Source organism: Diceros bicornis, chromosome 14 (genome assembly GCF_020826845.1).
Source record: "Diceros bicornis minor isolate mBicDic1 chromosome 14, mDicBic1.mat.cur, whole genome shotgun sequence".
In the NCBI taxonomy this organism is placed as follows: Eukaryota; Metazoa; Chordata; class Mammalia; order Perissodactyla; family Rhinocerotidae; genus Diceros; species Diceros bicornis.
In genome coordinates, this window is record NC_080753.1 from 52210305 (window position 1) to 52230405 (window position 20101).

The following is a 20101-nucleotide window of genomic DNA, read 5'->3' on the forward strand; positions in this document are numbered from 1 at the left end:
TCTGTGCGATTATTGACTTTACCTAGTGCCACCCTCTAGCACTGTGCATGTGTGTGTCTCTGGTGTTTTGGAGTCTACTTTGGAGTCAGCCTCATTACTTCCATGTACACGCTGATGGTTTGAAGGCACCTCAGGACTTTGGTCTGTACACAGTTTTGCTTTTGTTTCTCCTGTATAGGCACTGACATCTCGTAGAGACCTGGCCCCCTAAGCCATTGAGTGAGTTAGGAATCCGTTTGGCTCTAAGTAACAGAAAATCCAGCACACAGTAGCTTAAACAAGCAAGGGTTTATTTTTCTCAGGTAGCGAGACGTCTGAAGCGAGGCAACTGCTGGTATTGGTTTAGCTGTTCCACTTGATCAGAGTCGGAGTGTCTGCGGTGCCCTTGGCCTTTCCTTTGTGTTTGCAATACGGCAGTTGTAGCTGCGAATGTTCAAGGCAGGCAACGTGGGGAACAGTCAGCGCCAGCCATGTCTGTCTCCTTTATCAGGAGAGCAAATCTTAAAAGACTTTGTGCCCTTTCTTTTTCTCTCTGCCCTCCAGGGACTCAGCTGGGACTGGGTCACTACTGGCTGCAAAGCAGGCTGGGAATATATTTGGGCTGCAAGGGAGAAGAAAGTTGGATATGGCTGTTGAGTAGCTACTCTATGGAGTTTGCCCTAGCATCTCAATTTGTTGTTGTTAGTGCCGTCCGGTTGATTCCAGCTCCTAGCAACCCTGGGGACAGCAGAGTGGGACTCTGCCTGGTCTTTTTGCACCATCCTCTCACCCTCCGGCACCATATCAGACAATGCTCTGCTGCTGTTCATAGGGTTTTCATGCCCAGTTTTTTCAGAAGTGGATGGCCAGGCCTTCTTCCTAGTCTGTCCTAGTCTGGAAGCTCTGCTGAAACCTGTCCACCATGGGTGGCCCTGCTGGTACTTGAAATACTGGTGGCACAGCCTTCAGCATCACAGCAACATGCAACCACCACAGTATGACAACTGACAGACAGATGGTGTGGTTCCCTGACCGGGAAACAAAGCTGGGCTGTGGCTATGAGAGCACTGAATCCTAACCTCTAGACCACCAAGGCTGGCTAACATCTCAACAGATCCTCTAATTTCAGGAACAGGCTGAATTATAAAATTGTGTAATAGATAATCAAATAACTTTCAAACTCATGCTGTAAGTCAAATTGGGCTAAATCATATATTTTTCCTTTATAACCCTTTTATAACGTGTAGTTTGATCTCTTGAACATTTGGCCCTAAAATCTTCTTTAAAATATTCATTTTCATTGTCACAGAGAAATGACTTCTTAAGCAAGGGTACACTTCAGTTCAGATCCTGTCCAAATGATCTCAAATTCTAAAATGTTGAATTTCAAACTCCTGAGATTTTACTATACCCCACTTGTTTGAACAGTGTTTACCCTATGCCCTCTTGGCTGAGATTTACAGAGCAGAACTCAAATAAAATTATCTTTTTCATGAAACTTTTAAAAAGTTAGCGTTGATTATTATGATGTTTCATTTTTACTCACTAACATTCATTTCTGGAAATACATAATGCATTTAAAACAAAATTATGCAGTCTAATTTCAAACAGGAAATTAACACATATGGGAGTTCTGTTTCTACAAAAATTCAATCTGTAAAATAAGAGAAAAAGTTAAAGTAAGTTGTGGAAAACAAACAAATAATGCTTTTTAAGGATAACTAATAATGAATGGGAACAAAGAATTGGAGAATATGGCACCCTAAGTGGTAGAGCTTAGATTCAAACCTAAGTCCAGTGCTTTTCCTATATTGTATGGCTATTTTGAATATTATTTAAAAAAGGTTATCTTTACTTTTTTAAGTAGGTGCTTAAAATATGTGCTACATTCTTAAGTGTGTTTTTAATTATATTTCAGGGCCAAATTATTTCCATAGGAATGCACCTCTAATTTTACAGTGATATCAGTGGGAAAATAAAAGAGGTTGTATGGAATTTTACTTTACTGCCAACTCCATGGGAGAGAGGTAGGAATTATAAGCCTAGGGTTTGAAGACAGAAAAAAAGTTAGCAATGTCAAAGCACTATTGTTATCAATATAAGATATTCGAAAGTGTAACAGCACTTTGATTTCTAACAAGATTTCCGAGAACCATGAACTTTGCCACAATACCATCCATTGTAAAGTAGATGTGGTATGACAAGAAACATCTTGTACCTACCAGAGGAGTTTCATGTATTACTCAAGTCCCGGAGATATTGTTATACGTGACCTAACTTATAAAGAAAGCACAATGTAAAATTTTATGATAAAGATCTCATATCTTTTTTACCCATTTAGCATAAAGTAATTTAAAAAAAATTCCAGGTCAATTTATCCAGTACTAAAATAAAGATGCCAGAAATAAATAACAGCTGTTTAACCATGTACAACAACATTGCACAACTGTTCAGGACAGGAGGCAAAGATGAATTATGCTGATAGGCTGTGAAGTGGCAACATTATTTGTGCCTTTTGTTTTAGCCATCAGTCTTGAGTTCTCCATCACCCACTCCTTTTAAATGATTCTACTGAAAAATGCAAAATAGCTCAATCCATTCATTTTCCTTAAGTTCCCTTAAAATAAAACACCAGGGATGTAATTTGCTAATCATATTTCATCATTCATGACAATCACTGCATAGAGTTATGGTTGGTAAAGTCACTGAGCGTCTGTGTGACTGTTATTGTACGAAGAAGGCCCGTTCTGGCAATGGAAAAATGTGTTGATCAAGAGCAATTCACAGCATCACAGATTCCATCCAGAAATGTAGGTCCTGGTAGAGATTTATTTTTATTCTATAGCAGCTCTCAATTTTCTGTGATAGCAATGAAGACTATTGACCTAGATGTTCAAAACAGTGGATTAATCTATCCAGTTGGGTGAAGACCATGGGAGTTGGAGAAAAAGGAAACTCTTCCTTTTTTATGAGTCAGTATGGTGTCTCCTATTCCAGTGGAAAATGTCTCTGTTGGTGACTTAGCAGTGGTCCAACTGACTGCCATAGTTGCTGAGCAGTCAGGATCACGTGACTTTTGACACATAACTAGTCTATGATGACTATGACATGGGTGAGGATCACCAAGGATCCATTACCTTTTTCTGAAGAATATGTAATATTTAAGAGCCAAATCATTTTACTGAATGTTTCAAAAACACATCATATATTTCATTTAATCTCCCAACAACTTTAAGAGGTGGGTATGATTATTTCTATATTATAAAGGAAGAAGCTAAGGCTCAAAGAGGTTCAAGTTACTTGCTAAAGTCATAAAACTAATAAATAGCTGAACTAAGTTTGATCTCAGGTCACTGGTCTCCAAGTTCATTCTTGTCTTCTTTAGACTACACTGCTTCTCAGTAGCTGGGTACACAAAAGAAAACATTATGGATGGATGGTAGACTCAAAGGCAGTCGGCAGATGTAAGCCTAAATTAAAATGGCAGGCATAGAGAAGTATAGGGTCAATGATCCTTGGATCAACAAATAGTCTGTGTCTCATTCCAGAATTCCTATAAAGAGTGTGAGCTCTTGGTGGTGGCTTATCCAAACCTTCTCTCTCTAGGGGGTTCATGTTTGGCCTTCCCCAACTGTCTACCAGCTCACTGGCACACCAAACTCCTTTGCCCCCATTGTGGTGTGAGAGACTCCCTTGTCAAATAGAGATGTTAACAGAACATATACTTCATGAGCCTAACTTCTATGGCATAGACAACCATAAGGAAGGCTGGCTCAAAGTCTCCTTTTGGGTCTTCTTTAGTTCCTCCTGCTTCCTCCTATGAGTAGTAGAAATTGTGGAAGCAATGAATAAAAACCTGAGCCTCTCCTGACAGAGAAGTCCTTTCTGTAACATCTCCAGTTTGACATCAAATTCTTTCCCACAGCACCTGAGTTTGCGTCTCATCTCTGTTCCTTATTAGCTGAGTTGCCTTAGTCAGCCCACTTAACCTCTCTAAGCCTTGCTGAAAAATAGCCAGGCTTATAGATGTCATGTGGGAGTGAATAAGGATGGTGTAGATGAGAGCAGTTTGGAATCTACAAAATGCTTTACAGACTTAAGATATTAGGTATCTGCCACCCCTTCTGAAGATCCTCACTCCCCACTGAGTTCCTAAAATAAATAAAGATAAAGTAACATTAGGATTTGAAACTATTTGAGGGATTCTAATTCCAGTGATAGTGAAAATTCTTACCCTGGCAGATAGGGACTTTCTCTTCTTTGCTCCCACAGTATCTTGTATCTCCCTTCTTTGTAGAACTTACCTCATTGACTTATGAATGTCTGTTTACGTGTCTATTTTCCCTCCTCAAGGAGCCAATCTTAGTCATCTTTTTATCCACAGTGCTTACCATTCAACCTTGGCTGAGCATTTACTCTATTCCACTGTTATAAGCACCTTATATATATTAATTCAGTCACTCCTCACAACAATAAAATTATCCTCACTTTATTGATGAGGGAACTGGAGTTCAGGGATACTAAGTATCCTGCTCAAAGTCGTGGATGTACATCCTTACACGAGTGGTGGTCGTGAGTGGTGAATCTGGGATGTCTGGAATATGAACCCAGGTCTTCCGACTCGAGACTGCTCTTAACCACAGTACTTTCCTGCCTTTAAAACACTAACATTTATTGTAGAAAACCTGGACAATAAAGGAAAACATAACAAAAAGAAAAATGTTATTTCCTTCATTGTTTTATATATAAACATAATTCCACCACCTAGCGGTAACTACACTTAGCATTTTCCCTCATTCTGTGAGTGGTATTTTGTATAGTTGAGCTTATACTGTAAATAAATTTATAGCTAGTTTTAACTTTTATCATATCATAATCATTTATAGTGATAAAAATATTATTGCATAAATGGGTGGATCATTATTTACCCAAGCATTCTCTCATAATTGGGCACTGTATTTTTCCTTCCTGTTTTAAACGATTCTGAAATTAACATTTTTGTGCATAAATCTTTTGTATGGATTATATTTTTGTGTGGTTCACAGAAAAGGATATCCTTGAGATTTTTGATACAGACTGCCAAATTGCTTGCTACAAAAATGGTATCAATTCACACCCCCACCAGTAGGATCTGAGCAAGCCTTAGATGTTGGAGAGAAGTTTCTGAAGGAGGGGAAGGCAGAGACTTGAGGATTCTGAGTAAGGAAGAGACGGCACCAGGAGACAGTGAATTGCCTACTTCAAAGTGTTAAGCTCTCCTGGCCTTTAACACTCTTGCTCCTCACCCACTTAGAAGAAATGGAATGAAACCAAGCTGCCCAAGAGGAAGTGGAATTCTGTTGTCTTAGGCTGCACCTCCATTGTCTAAGGATCTGAAGAGCTCTGCTCTTGCTAAGTGGCAGGTCATTAGGCCTCAGTTTAGCAGCAGGATGCTGATATTGTTTTAAATTTCACCAAAGAATAAGGAAACACATTTCAAAGGCAAAGCAACCCATCCAGAAAATATCCTTAGAATTGTCTCTCTTTCTGTGTGCGTGTGAATGCACACGTGTGTGCATGTACATGTGTGTATGTGGGATGGGGGGGACAGTTTGAGAACAGTTGCTATTAAGAGAAATCAACTGATCAAAGGAATCGATGTTGCCATTTTTGCGGGTTTTCTGAGCTGATTTTGTGAGGTTTGGCACACTGCAGTGAATTTAGAGCACCATGCTGAGGCATTTTCATTAATACCTGGGAGGCTGTCTCTAGCCTATGGCGCTTCAGTAGAGGAATTAGAAATATATAATTCACCAAGTGTCTAACCTCATATCTTGTAAGATCCCAGTTGTAATTATCCAGGAAAAGCGTTTACTTTCTTCCGCCTTTATCTTGCGCTTTGAGCGGGTCTCCTGGCTTTCCCCATATTTTTCCTCCCTCCCTTTTCTCTTCCCTTTAACTCTCTCGCAATTATGTCTTGACTGTAGGGCACTCAGACTTCCAGGCAGGGGCTCCATTTTTATTGTTTGTCTTCGCAGTAACTATATTCACCTGTTTATATCTCTTGTTTTTTTTTTTCTTTTTAAATCCCAAAAACCCAGTGAGCTTTGCTTACTTGGTCAGCAAGAAGAAAATGACCTCCCTCAGTTTCAGAGCTGCAGACCTGGCATCAAGAGGAACACTGGCCACAGAAGCTACAGGTTATTTTCAGTAAAAAAACTGGATCATTTTACAAAAAGAATAAAAATCCACTGGAGAGAGAATGGTATCATTCTCCTTGGGCATGTGAGAACTTTCATTTTGGCAAGAAGCATTGTAATTAACAGCATGGGCTTCAGAATCAGATAAACCTAGTTCAGAGGGCTGGCTCCACTTAATAGCTTATGAACTTGGCAATGTTTTCTGAGTCTCAGTTGCTTCATGTGTGAAATGGGTATAATGGCATTTACCCCATAGGGTGGCTGGAAGGGTTAAATGAGATAAATCACGTTGACCACTCAGCACAAGGCCTGGCCTGTGTGCTCCATAAATATTGACTGCAATTATTTTAATAATTATTCTTATCATCATCATTTATTTGACTCATAAAATTTCTCACTTGCTCTATCTTATAGTAAGGACTTTTTTTTTTCTTTCTAAATGTAGCCTCTGTTTTTCTGATAATCTCAACAGATGAAAGGGAGGGAATATCCTTCCCCAGCAACCAGTTAATATTGTGATATAATATTGTGATAAGAATTTCTCCTCCTTTGGCGATTGTTTGGGAAACAGCTGTCTCTTTCCATGGCTCTCCCAGTAGTGTTTGGTTATGGGGTTAACTGATTCCTAAATGGGTAGGGAAGAACATGGAGACACCAGAGAGAATATTTATGAAGAAGAAAGCACCTCAGACATAAATATGCATCTAGCTTGTAACAGAATCATTCAAACCAGTGCTTCTGCACTGCCACCTGGATGCATGGCTGAGAGCTTGCTGGTACGTTTTCACCCCCATATACTCTCTCCTATGGTGCCTACTACAAAACCAATAAAGTATTAATAATAAAAAAGAGCCTTTCTGAAGATGTAGCATGTTAAGACAAGTTGTAGGGCATTAATGGCAATTCTGTGAAATGTAATTTGAGGCATATATTTTCAAAAAAGCTTGCCCCAAATCTATGGCATTCTTGATTCAAATCGGCTGCTGTGGTCTGACGTGTCTCCTTGAATTTTTCCTTTCATTGCTCGAGTTTACTTGCACAATTTTTTCCATTCCTTTCCTCCTCTGATCAATTTCCCACTTGCACAAAGCATCAAATCTCTCCAAGGCTGGTTTCTCAATACTTAGCAAAGCTTTCCATCTTTCTTTTCTGTAATGCTAGAGGGTAGGGTGACAAAAAAGGAAGATTTAAAGTCAGCAAGTAATTTTTCTGTGAGTTTATTTTTATCCTCTAAAATCAAGACCTTAATTCTTAGTTCTTCTGGGCCTTGCATCATTTTAATAGATTGACAATCCACCCACTTGGGCTTTCTCCTCACGTAATGAACCGAGTAGAAGACAATAAACCCGCTTGGTTGGAACCCAGAGCCCCGGGTTAGGCGTCTGATTTCCATGTGAGCAACTGGCCTTACTGGCTTCTCCCGTCACAGCCTGGAGAAACGTTGGTCAGCGGCAGGAGGAGAGAGTGCAGGTGGGCCCCACAGGGTCATCCCTCACCCCCAAGAAGGACAACTGAAGGGGCTTGTCCAGCCTCTTAGTGGGATGGGATGGAAATAACTGCAATTTTTATAAATTTATCCGCTGCTGATTTTTGAATAATTGGTGGTAGTGGTGGTGGGTGGGAGGGGTACAATGCACATTGTGGGTGAGAAACTTTTGGGAAAATGACTTGTTGGGACAGTTTATGTGAAAAGGGATGACATTTCAGACTCAATCCTCACACAGTGTTGGCGCTGCAGAAAGAGAAAACAGGCCTTGGGGAACTAGTTGCTGTTCCTTGTTTGATGGTTAGAGGTGGGGAGTTTGAAGAGAGACTGTTGGAAATAGTAATACTATCTAACCTTTACTGAATGATTACTACGTGTCAGGGACTGTTCTCAGTGCTTCCTGTGTGTTGACTCAATGAATGCTCACAACTGTAGCAGGTGTTATCATGCTTGTGTGTGTGTTTATGGAGGCGAAATTCACATAACATAAAATTAACTGTTTTAAAGTGAACAGTTCAATGACACTCGATACATTCAAAATGTTGTGCAACCACTGCCTCTATCTAGTTCCAGAACATATTCATCACCTCAAAAAAACCCCCTGTATCCATTGTATTAGTTTCTTAGGGCTGCTGTATCAAAGTACCACAAGCTGGGCGGCTTAAAACAACAGAAATTTATTGTCTCACAGTTCTGCAGGCTAGAACTCCGAAATCAGTGTCTGCAGGGCTATGCTCCCTCTGAGACTCTGAGTAGAATCCTTCCTTGCCTCTTCCAGCGTCAGTATGGCCAGCAAGCCTTGGTGATCCTTGGCTTCCAGCTGCACCCGTCCAATATCTGCCTCCATCTTCAAATGGTGTTCTTCCTGTGTGTCTTCACACCATCTTTCCTCTACCTGTCGATCTCTCTATCCAAATTTCTCCTTTTTATAAGGACACTAGTCATATTTTAGGTTAGGTGCACCCTAATCATCTTAACTTGATTCCCTGCGTAAAAACCTTACTTCCCAATAGGGTCACATTCTGAGGTATGAGGCTTAGACGTCAATATATCCTTTGGGGGACACAGTTCCACCTATAAAACCCGTTTACCAGTCATTCCTCATTCCTCTACCCTCCAGCCCATTGCAACCACTAATCTGCTTCCTATTTCTATGGATTTACCTATTCTAGACATTTCATTTAAATGAAATCATATAATATGTGAACTTTTGTGTCTGGCTTCTTTCATGTAGCATAATGCATTTGAGTTTCTTCCATGCTGTAGCGTGTATCAGTACTTATTTCTTTTTATGGCTAAATAATGTTATACCTGTTTTCCAAATAAAGAAACTGAGGCATATAAAGGTTAAATAATGCATCTAAGATCACACAAGGAGGAGATAACAGAGGTGGGAACTGAACCTAGAAAACTTCTTGAAAAGCCTTTCTATCCTTAAGGAGCATTGCCTCTAAGGGGCACAGAGAGAAATGAGCACTAGAAAGAGAGCAGGCCAGCAAAGAGAGGAAGATGGCTGGTACGGCATTCCAAGCAGCAGGAAGATGTCCCAGGGCCTCTTAAGACTGGCACCTAATATTCAATTTTAAGTTGTTTCCTATTCTGTGCTGTGCAGCCACCTTCTTCCTTCTTCCCAAACCTTCAGTAAACTCTTCCTCACTTTCCTGTTTTGAATTAAGTATGCTTTGAGGAAATAATGAAGGGTAGACTCCAGAGTGGAGACAGAAATTTGGAGTAAAAGATGACCTGAAAATTGTAAGCCCTGGGCATTTTACAAATTTGTGGATGTCTGACTAAGCTATTTCATTGAAGAATTAACGGACAGTAGGATTCCAGGGGGCTGTAGGATTTGGAGACAGGCCCACATAGCTTTGTGTAATTAGCTTGATGTCACCCAGAAGCTTTGATGTAGCGAAAGTAATCCCATCACCCTCACCACCCAGACCTACCATGTCCTCTTAACCTCCACTTGGATGAGTGGACGCTAAGGTGGTGTGCGCCACAAGAGAAGATAGGAATTGTTCCTGTGCCAGGTCGGTTCCAAAGTTTTAGATTTCAAGAGCCAACTTGCCAAACCAGAGAGATGTGGTTCTCCATGTGCAAATCAAGACTGTGTTTTGAGGACTTGCATGGGTTCCTTTCAGGAGTGAAAGCAGAGTACTGGTTTCCTAGGGCTGTCGTAACAAGTACCACCAAGTCGGTGGCTTCAAGCAACAGAAATTTATTCTCTCACAGCTCAGGAGGCTAGACAAAGTGTCAGCAAGATTGATTCCCTCTGGAGGGCCCTGCGGGAGAGTCTGTTCCCCTCAGACACGAGTGGCCAGGAACAAAGGACTCATTCTGGTCTAAGTATTCAATGCTGGGAGCAGTATTCTCTGCTGTTGCCCCTGCTGGCAACCTGGGCTCTGAGCCTCAGCCTGTGTGAGATTCTGGAGCCACCAGGACACAGAGTCGTCGTGGTCAGAAGGACACATGACACCGATTGGGTTTGGTGGATGGGAAATGCGTGTTGAAAATAGTTTGAGCAGTCAGTCCCACCGTGTAGCATAGACAGAGTGATCTGAATGCTCTTGAGCTGCTACCTCAGTGGCTTGTCATCTATTACAGAGTGTAAATCTAGAATCTATGTTTTTACCTTATTGTGTGATAACACTGTTTTTGATTTTTTTTTTTTGGCTAAAGAAGATTTGCCCTGAGCTAGCATCTGCACCAATCTTCCTGTATTTTGTATGTGGGTTGCAGCCACAGCATGGCTGACAAGTGGTATAGGTCTGCGTCCAGAACCCGAACTCGCGAACCCAGGCTGCCCAAGTGGAGCACAAAGAACTTAACCACCAGGCCACGGGGCTGGCCCCCCTTGTTTTGTTTTTGTTTTTGCAAAAAAAAAACCAAAATCCTTTCAGTAGCATTGAGCTAAAAAGGTGCACATTTAGTGAAAAATTAAGTCCTGAATATTTTTTGCTCAAGAATGTTGATGAATGTGAGACTGGCACAAATGCTTGTTAACATTTGCCGTACGCTCTGGGGTCTGTAGGAACATCACTGACCGCAGGTAAACCCAGAAGATAAAATCTATGAAAAAGCATCACCATCTATTTTAAAAAATTAGTAGCTACTTTAAGACACTTATGGCTGATGTTGCCTATTTCACATGTGCAGTTTTTTTTTTTATATCACTCTGGGAAGTATGGCTCTTCAGTTAGGTAAAATGAGTATTCTTCCAAGTTAATTTAGCTTAATTTTGATTTCATTTTGTCTCCTGCGCCTAGGAAAAGTAAAGTGATATTTATTAGTGGGATGGCTCCATTAGCAGCAGAGGAATGTCACAAATAGTTGAATGATGCAGTTTTCTATCAGTTTCTTCAAGAGAAAGCCAATTAATTTAAGTAATGGTTTGATTTTTTTTTCCAGCCAATTCATGGACTCAAAATAAAGCTTTTGAAAATTTATTCTGTCAAAGATATAGCATCTGACTTTATTGTAGTTTAGCACTTCACTTAAAAACAATTCAACAGTGAAGATGCTGGTGGAACTACAAATACAGATTTTGGTGGAGCACGGCATGATGGGAAAAATAGTGTCTTTACTAAATTAAGAAATCTGTGGAGCAGAGATGTATTTGGAATTAGATGTAGTGTGTTCATAGTTCATAATTGCATCCAGACAAGCTGTGATAGTCTACCAACAAAATAGAAGCTATGGTTGACAGACATTATAAATATTTTTATTTATACATAGAGAATCTGAGCTACAAAATATTTGTGAAAGAGATGATGCTGAATTTAAAAAGTGCTTCCAGGGGCTGGCCCGGTGGTGCAAGCGGTTAAGTGTGCGCGCTCCGCTTCGGTGGCCCGGGGTTCGCCGGTTTGGATCCCGGGTGCGCACCAAGGCACCGCTTGGCAAGCCATGCTGTGGCTGCATCTCGTATAAAGTGGAGGAAGATGGGCACGGATGTTAGCCCAGGGCCAGTCTTCCTCAGTAAAAAGAGGAGGATTGGCAGATGTTAGCACAAGGCTGATCATCCTCACACACACACACACACAAAATAAATAAAAAGTGCTTCGACCCGGCAGTATGTGCCTTTTCTCCTTCTTTGTATGTTCTTAGGTTTTAGATGTGTTCGAGCCTTTGAAGAGCTACCTTTAAATCAACTCAAGTGTACTACAATATATAACGATCTTTTCCTTTTTTTTTTTTTAAACAAATGAGTCCTCTAAATTTTGTTTGCATTTTGTTTAAAATCAGTTGGTAATCTTTAATCAAGTATTCAGGAAACGGTGAGCCAAAGACTTCAGTTCTGGAAGATTTTAGGAAAATGTAATTATTGAAAACAAAATTTATACCTACAAAACCAAAGGAGGAATTGAACAAATTAAATAATTAAAATTTGAGAACAAATTATTATGCTTTGAAATATCTTACTTATGGGAAGAATATTTTGGCGGAGCTTTTGCATTTTACTGGATGAATTTATATTCTGTACTGGAATGGAAAGAAATTGAGAAGGTTTATGATTTTGTAGCATCTAAAATTGGCAAAACATTGAAAAAAATCCTAAGCAGAGACAACTTATTTGATGAGTTTTGTCTTGTAAAACATTTGTCAAAGAAAATTTTCCTGAATGACAAAAAGATGGCACTTGTGAAATATGGACTGAAATAGTGACACATTTCAATAAGAAAAAAATTTTTTTGTTAGCGCTATCAGTTGATTCTGACTCCTAGGGATCCTGTGTCTAGCAGAGCAGAGCCCTGCCCAGTCTTTTTGTGCCATCCTCTCACTTCCCCGCGCTCTATCACACAGTGCTCCGCTGCTATTCATAGAGTTTTCATGGTCAATTTTTTTGGAAGTGGGTGGCCAGGTCCTTCTTCCTTTTCTGTCTTAGTCTGGAAGCTCCTCTGAAACCTGTCCACCATGGGTGACCCTGCTGGTATTTGAAATACCGGTGGCAGAGCTTTCAGCATCACAGCAACACGCAGCCACCACAGTATGACAACCGACAGATGGGTGGTGTGGTTCCCTGACCGGAAACGAATCTGGGCTGCAGTGGTGAGAGCACCCAATCTTAACCATTAGACCATCAGGGCTGGCCAAGAAAAAAATTAAAATTGAGAATATTTTCCATTTATTAGAATTACTTCTTCACTTACCAGGTATCTCAGCACCTATGAAAAGAATATTTTCTTAATTAAAAATACTACGGTCAGAGCCAGCCCTGATGTCCTAGCGATTAAACTTGGGCACACTCTGCTTCAGCAGCCTCGGTTAGGTTCCCGGGCACAAAACCACACCACTGCTCTGTCAGTAGCCATGCTGTGGTGGCAGCTCACATAGAAGAACTAGAAGAATTTAGCACTATATATAACTATGTACTGGGGCTTTTGGCAGGGGTAGGGAAGGAAGAAAAAGGAGGAAGACTGGCAACAGATGTTAGTGTAGGGTGAATCTTCCCCTGCAAAAAAAAAAAAAAATTACTATGGTCAACTGAGAAGAGTCAATTGCTAGTGTCAACAATGTCAAAACTATTTATAAACTATAAAATGCAGCTTTGAAAAATATTGCAGGCAATTTTATGAAAAAATAAAAAACTATATATTAAAAATACATTCTTTAGAAAAATACCTGTGACATGATATTAGATAGAGATATGACTCCAGAACTGGTTACAATAAGTGTTTATGAAACAAGAATATTCTGCTTAGGTTATTATTTATTTATTTTGAGGAAGATTAGCTCTGAGCTAACATCTGTTGCCAATCCTCCTCCTTTTTGCTGAGGAAGATTGGCCCTGGGCTAACATCCATGCCCATCTTCCTCTGCTTTATATGGGACGTCACCACAGCATGGCTTGACAAGCGGTGCATAGGTCCGCACCTGGGATCCACACCCGCAAACCCTGGGCCACCAAAGTGGAGCACAGGAACTTAACCACTACGCCACCAGGCTGGCCTAGGGCTTATGTTATTTTTAACTGGTTAGACAAATCAATCTAGATAATTTAAAATGTTTTGTTTTAACGTATATTGATTGCTTTTTATTTTTAGAAGTGACTTTATTTTTGAAAATAATTTTTGACTAGAACTATTTTATAGAACTACTTGTCAATCTATAAATGCATACTTAAAAATATCGTTTTATTTATTTTTCTTTCTTTCACTTTCAGATTTGTCCTGGTGTGGATAATAAATTATATAGTCACATAGTTAAAACAGAAGCCTATTTTGAGAGTTTTTTTTTTTTTAAATCCTATCGCCTCATTTATGATTATGGATGATAACCCACAGTCATCCATCCACTTCCAAATTCCTGAATGCCAAGAAGAGAAGACTGCCTACTGATTCCTTGATTAGGACATGGATGTACGTTGGGAATTCGATGGTTTCACTCACTCCTTGCCCAGCTGCCTTTGACTTCTCTTTCCCACAAGCATACAGTAACAGTGACTTCCGTCTCTCTTGGGTAACTCTGCACTGAGTAAGTAAGCATTTAAAAAATTGTTCATTTTATTTTGAGAGTTATATTTGCATTCTTTATATATCTTTAACAAATCATTTTATTGTTTACTTACATTACAGTCTATGGTTCCTTTCTGTGGAGAAGGAAAGTGTAATTCTTTCAGTATTATAGCACATGACACACAAGCACACTCACTAATGAGTTCATTAACACTCCAATAATTATGTAATTGGTATTTTAAATGCCTTATATCATGAAGAAATCCACAGTGGGTTGTTTTATCGGTGATTAAGGAGTATAGATGATAGAGGGAACAGATTCTTATTTTTCCCTTTAATGTAATAGAATATGGGCTTATGCTATCCAAAAATTCCCTGTCCAGTGGAATTTCAGGAAAGGATTAGACTTAAACAACAAGGGTTGCCTATATCTATTGAATGAGTTTTTTATTTATTATTTTTTCAGCTTTATTGAGATATAATTGACATATAACAATGTGTAAGCTTAAGGTGTACAAGTGTTGAATTGATACACGTACATATTGTACAATGATCACCCCCACAGTGTTAGCTAACATCTCCATCCCCCTGAGCGACTTTTAAAAATGCCAGGCACTCTTGAGGCCTTGGGGGTTCAACGGTGAACACACAGTCTTTGTCTTTACAGAGTTTATCTTTGGTAGAGGGAGAAGGACACTAAAATAAAAAATAATATAAACTATGTCTGGTGGGGATGCGTGCTTAAGAGAAAAATGAGCCAAGCTAGGGGGATACAGACAGATGAGAGTGGCGCTATTTTATTTAGTCAGAGACAGTCTTTTTGGTAGAGCACAGAGACTCAATTAAGTGTTGAAAAAAGCCATTTGGATATCTGGGGGAAGGGCAGGCCAGGCAAGGCTGACACAGGAGGAGGCCTGGTGCGCTTGAGGAAGAGGAAGGGGCCAGCGTGGCTGGGGAGGTATGGCGGTGGGGAGAGGGGAGGAGAGGAGATCAGAGAGGTTGGGAGTGGCAAGATCTTGGAGGACCTTGGAGGCCAGAGTGAGGACTTTGGATTTTTTCTGGAGTGAGATGGGAGGCCACCGAAAGTTTTGAACAGAGGAATGACGTAATATAGCTTACATTTGCAAAGGATCATTCTGGCTATGGTATAGAGAAAATACTGTGTGTGCGCATGTGTGAATGTGTGCACGTGTGTGTGCATGTGTGGTGTGGAATAGAAGAGTAGAAAAGGGGAGAGCAGTAAGAAGACTCTTGCAATGGTCCAGACAACACACGATGGAGGCTTAGACTAGGGTGGTCGTACTGGGGGTGGTAAACAACAGTGGGTTCTGAATATATTTTGAGAGCAAAGCAGACATGATTTGTGATGAATTGCAGATGGCAGAAACTTGAAGGCTTTTCGCATGGGTATGAGGAAGAAAGGAGTTGCCATCTACTGAGCAGGGGAAGATTGAGAGAGGAGCAGGTGTGGACGGGGTGGAGTTGGGGAGTCAGAGTTTAGTTTCCGACCTGTTAAATTGAAGATGCCCCTAAGACATCCAAGTGGAAGCATAATGGTTGATTAGTTATCTTCCGGTGCCTGGTACTTCATCAGTAGACCGGAGCTATTAATAATACCTACTTACCCTACAATAAGATTGCTGTGAGGATTAAAAGAGTTACCAGGTTAAACGACTCTGCCAGAGCTCAGGGTAACCACTCAAATGTTATTGTCATGAATATCTTTGATTAAGTCACATTTTCTGAGAAAATTCATACAAAAACGAAGTACCACGTCCCAGAGGGCAATCAAGTCTATCCCTAGAGTCATAGACTTTGAGCCAAAATCGTCTTCAATCTCCACTAATTCAAACCCTCATTTTATAGATGAGAAGACCAATGGAGGGCTGGAGAGTCTTGTGGAGAGTCTAGAACCCAGGTCTAGAACCCAGGGCTGCTGCCCATGAAGCCTGTAATCTTTCCATTACGTAGTACTTCCCATGGAACATTACGTTTTGCCCCTGGGGTCTCGATTTTGCAGGGTGTTTGCTAAAAATCTGAGATGATTCAATGTTTAGCAAGGCTTCTCACAGGTTTAATCTTCAGAGAGCAGGGAGAAAATGGGGCCCAGAGAGAAGGCGCCTTGAGTCAGGTTCACATCCCGCCTGGTTTAGAAGAGTGAGCTGTGGGGGAAGTGCTTTCACAAATTGTTGTAACCTTCAGGTCACCAGGATCAGGAGCATGGGCCTGGCCTGCATGGTGGAGGTGATGCAACCTGGGAGGTTCCTTCCTTGTGTGGAAATATCACGTGATCAGCTCCCTCAGTCACGTGGGCCCACTCAGCCAGAGGGAATGGAGGACAAGACAGAGGTATCTGCTATAAAGGTAACGCCCCTGTAAACGTTGATGTTTCTAGGATTCTCTTTTACTGTCATCTAAGGTGTTCCTTTTGTCCCTGTCTCACCACATCTCTCCTTGCCCTCCATCCCCTAAATTCCAGGTTAGCGCTGCTCAGAAATTACCAGTGTCCCATCTTTTCCGTCCGTCTTGGGATGCTGATTAATACATAATTTATTCTTGAGCCCTTTCGAGAGTCCGAAGTCTCTGCAGAAGGGCTTTTGGCAGGCCTGGAAATGAGTGTGTTGGATCCTTTTCCATTAAGCCTCACAGCAGCTGTGAGGGCTGGAAAGTTGAGGGCTAGTATATCCCCAGGGCTTTCTTGCTCTTCCCAAAGTGGGAACTTTTCACTAGCCACTGAACCAAAGGAAGTGACCAACCTCACCCCTTGCCCATGGGAATATGCACTCGGCTGATAACGCTGGTGATCAAGAGAGGCTCTCCCGCACGCTCAGCTTTGTGGTTTAGCATGACGCATCTTGGGGGTTGGGGGGAGGTGGCCCGGCCTCAAGCCTTAGGTGGTGCAGGTTGAGTGTGAGAGGTCAGAGGGGCTGGGCTCTGCTTGGGGCCTGCATCCCAGGTTCCCTACCCAGTATCCATTCTCCCCCATCCCTTGGTAACAAATGCTAATTTTGTTTGTAGCAGGAATGTTACAAATTCCTAATGAGCCAATGAGATGGAAGAGAAGCCTTGTGAATGGGGCTTTGGGTAAAGCTATTGTTTTTCTGATTAAAAAGCACAGGATTTGGAGTAGGAATTTTGATCTTGAATGTACAAGTCCTACACTAAGGGTGGCAAAGCAGAAAGACACAAGGAGCTTGGGACTTCACTGACGCTGCAGACGTGCTGTACCAGTGCTTCACTTGGACCTCCTGTTAGGTGAGAAGAAATCATCCCCATTGGACTAAGCTGGTGTATCAGAGCTTTGTTCCATGCAGCCGAAAGCTGTCCTAACTGGTGACAGCATCTCACCCCTCAGGTGGGAGCTTGGCTCTGCCATTCACCTGCAGTGGAGCCTTAAGGAACACCACTTAAACTCCCTGAGCCTCAGTTTCCCCATTTCTAAAATGAGGACAATAATACCCTTTCTGCAAGAGTCCTGAGAGAATTCCAGGAGCTTCCGTAAGTGCTGAACAACCATCGTGGGTCACTGCTGTTGCTGTTGATAGCCACTAGGCCCTGCCCCTCTTGGGGAGGGGGACCGGTACGGTTTGACGGGGTGGGTAAGCAAGGAAGGAGCCTTTGGAGGGGAGGATGTTAACTCTCAGAGGTGATGACCAGGCCAAGAGAGGGAAAATCTCAGAGAACAGAGTAGCCAAGTCCAGCCGCCAAGAAGAAAACCCAAAAGTGTAAACTTGCCTGAGGCCAAGGCCGGCTCGGCTGAGTACATCAGGTGGGGCCTGCGCACGGGTGGGCCGGTGGGCAGGTGCAGCATTTGAGTGGCTGCAGCTGGCGAGGAGTAAGAGCCTGGGGGCTGCAGGTGGGTCCTCCCACTTACATCATGAGGATGATGAAAGAAATAACGTGTGTGTGCGCTCGTGTCAGTGTGTGCCGTGCCGGACCTTGGGCAGTGGTAGGTCAGCAAGTAACCTTTTAAAAATAGAAGTCTAATTTTTCGCTTTCTGCTTTTTTAAAACCCTTCACTTCTCCTAGGCATATACCCAAGGGGAGCATGGGGGAGTGACAGCTGAGGGGTGCAGGGTTTCTTTTGGGGGTAATGGAAAGTTTCCAAAATGATTGTTGTGATGGATGCAAACTTCGTGAATACATAACGAGCCATTGAATTGTACTCTTTAAATGGATGGACTGTATGGTATTTGAATTATATCTCAATAAAGTTACAAAAAAGCAATAATGATTTGTTAGTTTCTTATTGCCAACAAGATAAAGGTTCTTCCAGAATTGACTTCTGTTGGCTGCTCTAGTCTGACCCTCTGACTGCTATCTGTTTGCCCGCGTGCGTCTTTAACTCCAGACACAGGGAACTATCTCTATTCTCCTGGCCGCGTCATGTGGCTTCATGTCTCTGGGTCGTGGTGCCTGTTGTTCCTTCATCTAGTGGAATCCTAGCTCTGGGCCTGCAAAATGAAGCTCACCAACATTTCTTGTGTAGAGCCTTCCCTGATGTTGACTTCTCCCCACACTATTCATTCATTTAGCTGTCATCTCCCCTACTAGACTACAGGCAACTTGAAGGTAGGGACCATGTTGTATTTGACGTTGTGTCTCCAGCCAGTGGCATTCCAGGGGTGTGGGAGTGGTGAGGGGACTATCTGAGCAGGGGCTAGTTTTTATCACTGGCTTTGTTTAGGATTGCCTTCACACGGTGATAATAAAAAGCAGACTGACAGTTTTATCATTGTTTTTACATTTTCTACAGTGTACTCCCTTGTTTCTTTGCACCATGGCTGACTACTCCCATCCTCCCTGCCTTGGTAAGTGTTTAATGCAGTGACTTGCATATAGTTGGCACTTTATAAATGAGTCAGAGTGGCTGGATCCAAAGGCCAGGCAAAGGCTGGGAAAGAAAGATTGCTCTGGGAAATCACCAGAACAAAGGAATGCTCAACAGATCATGCCAGAGAAAGAGGCTCAGGACCTGTAGAGAGGCTGGGGACTCAAGGAGGCTGGCAGGTTTAGAGTATTTGACAAAGCCCTGAAGAGGTCCGATAGAAAGATCTATGGTGACTATTGCCATTTAAAATTTTCCCCATGTGCCTTTTTCTTCAACAGCTTTCCTGTATGTCTGTCTCTGTGTTTTCATTGGTTCTCCGCTCTGGGAGCTTCCTCCCTCTTATCAGCTACAAAGTCTCATGGCAAAGATTCTGCCTCTAGGGCCTCTACGAAAAGCAGCTAGCTTCACATCTCACAGTCCTCAATTATTAAGCACCTACTATGTTTCTGGCACAGTGCCAGGCACCCGCTATGCATCGGGCATGGAACTAGGCACTCTAAATGTATTATCTCTTCCATCTGTTAATGAAATCCACAAGTACGTTACATAGGGTAAGTAGCATTATCTGCTGTGACAAACAACCCTGAAATCTCAGTGGATTAACACAATGAGCTTATTTTTTGCTCGTATCACAGTCCAATGTGGCTCGTATGTGTGTACGTGTGTTGGGCTGGGGGACTCTGCTCTGTAGTCTCTCAGGGACCCAAAATCCTTCCATCTAGTGGCTCTACTTCCTGTAGGGCCTCTGAGCCCTCTGCTGGGTTTTTACCTCCAGCTGGCTGAGGAGGAATAGACAATGCACAGAAGATTGTGGGAAAGGTTTCAGAGGCCAGGCCTGGAAGCAGCATTCAACCCCTCTATCCACATTCCAGTAGCCAGAGCCCACTCCCGTGGGCACTGCAGGTGACACTGGGAAATGCTGTTTAGCTGTGTGCCCAGAGAGACAATAAACTCGATTTGGTGAACACGTAGTATTGTGTCTGTCACAAAGAGATAGTTATTGTTGTCACTATTTTACGGATTGGCTAATTCTAGCCATCTTATAGCCAAACAATGAGCTGTTTCCCTGAGAGAAAGTCTGTCTTCTGCTGTTCTAAAATCCCTTGTTCCTGGCCCAGACTCTGACACACAGGAAGTACTCAACACCTCTCTCTTGCCTTGGATTGAACTGAGG

At 42.0% G+C, this 20101-nt stretch overlaps 1 long non-coding RNA gene across 1 annotated transcript; it reads left to right on the forward strand.

Annotated features, from left to right (window-relative positions):
- Positions 1–1916: 1916 nt before the first annotated feature.
- On the forward strand, positions 1917–18905 carry LOC131413510 (uncharacterized). The gene is made up of 3 exons (XR_009221955.1): positions 1917–2006; positions 13805–14115; positions 18853–18905. It is a non-coding gene; the product is annotated as an uncharacterized LOC131413510 (long non-coding RNA).
- The last annotated feature ends 1196 nt before the right edge of the window (positions 18906–20101 follow it).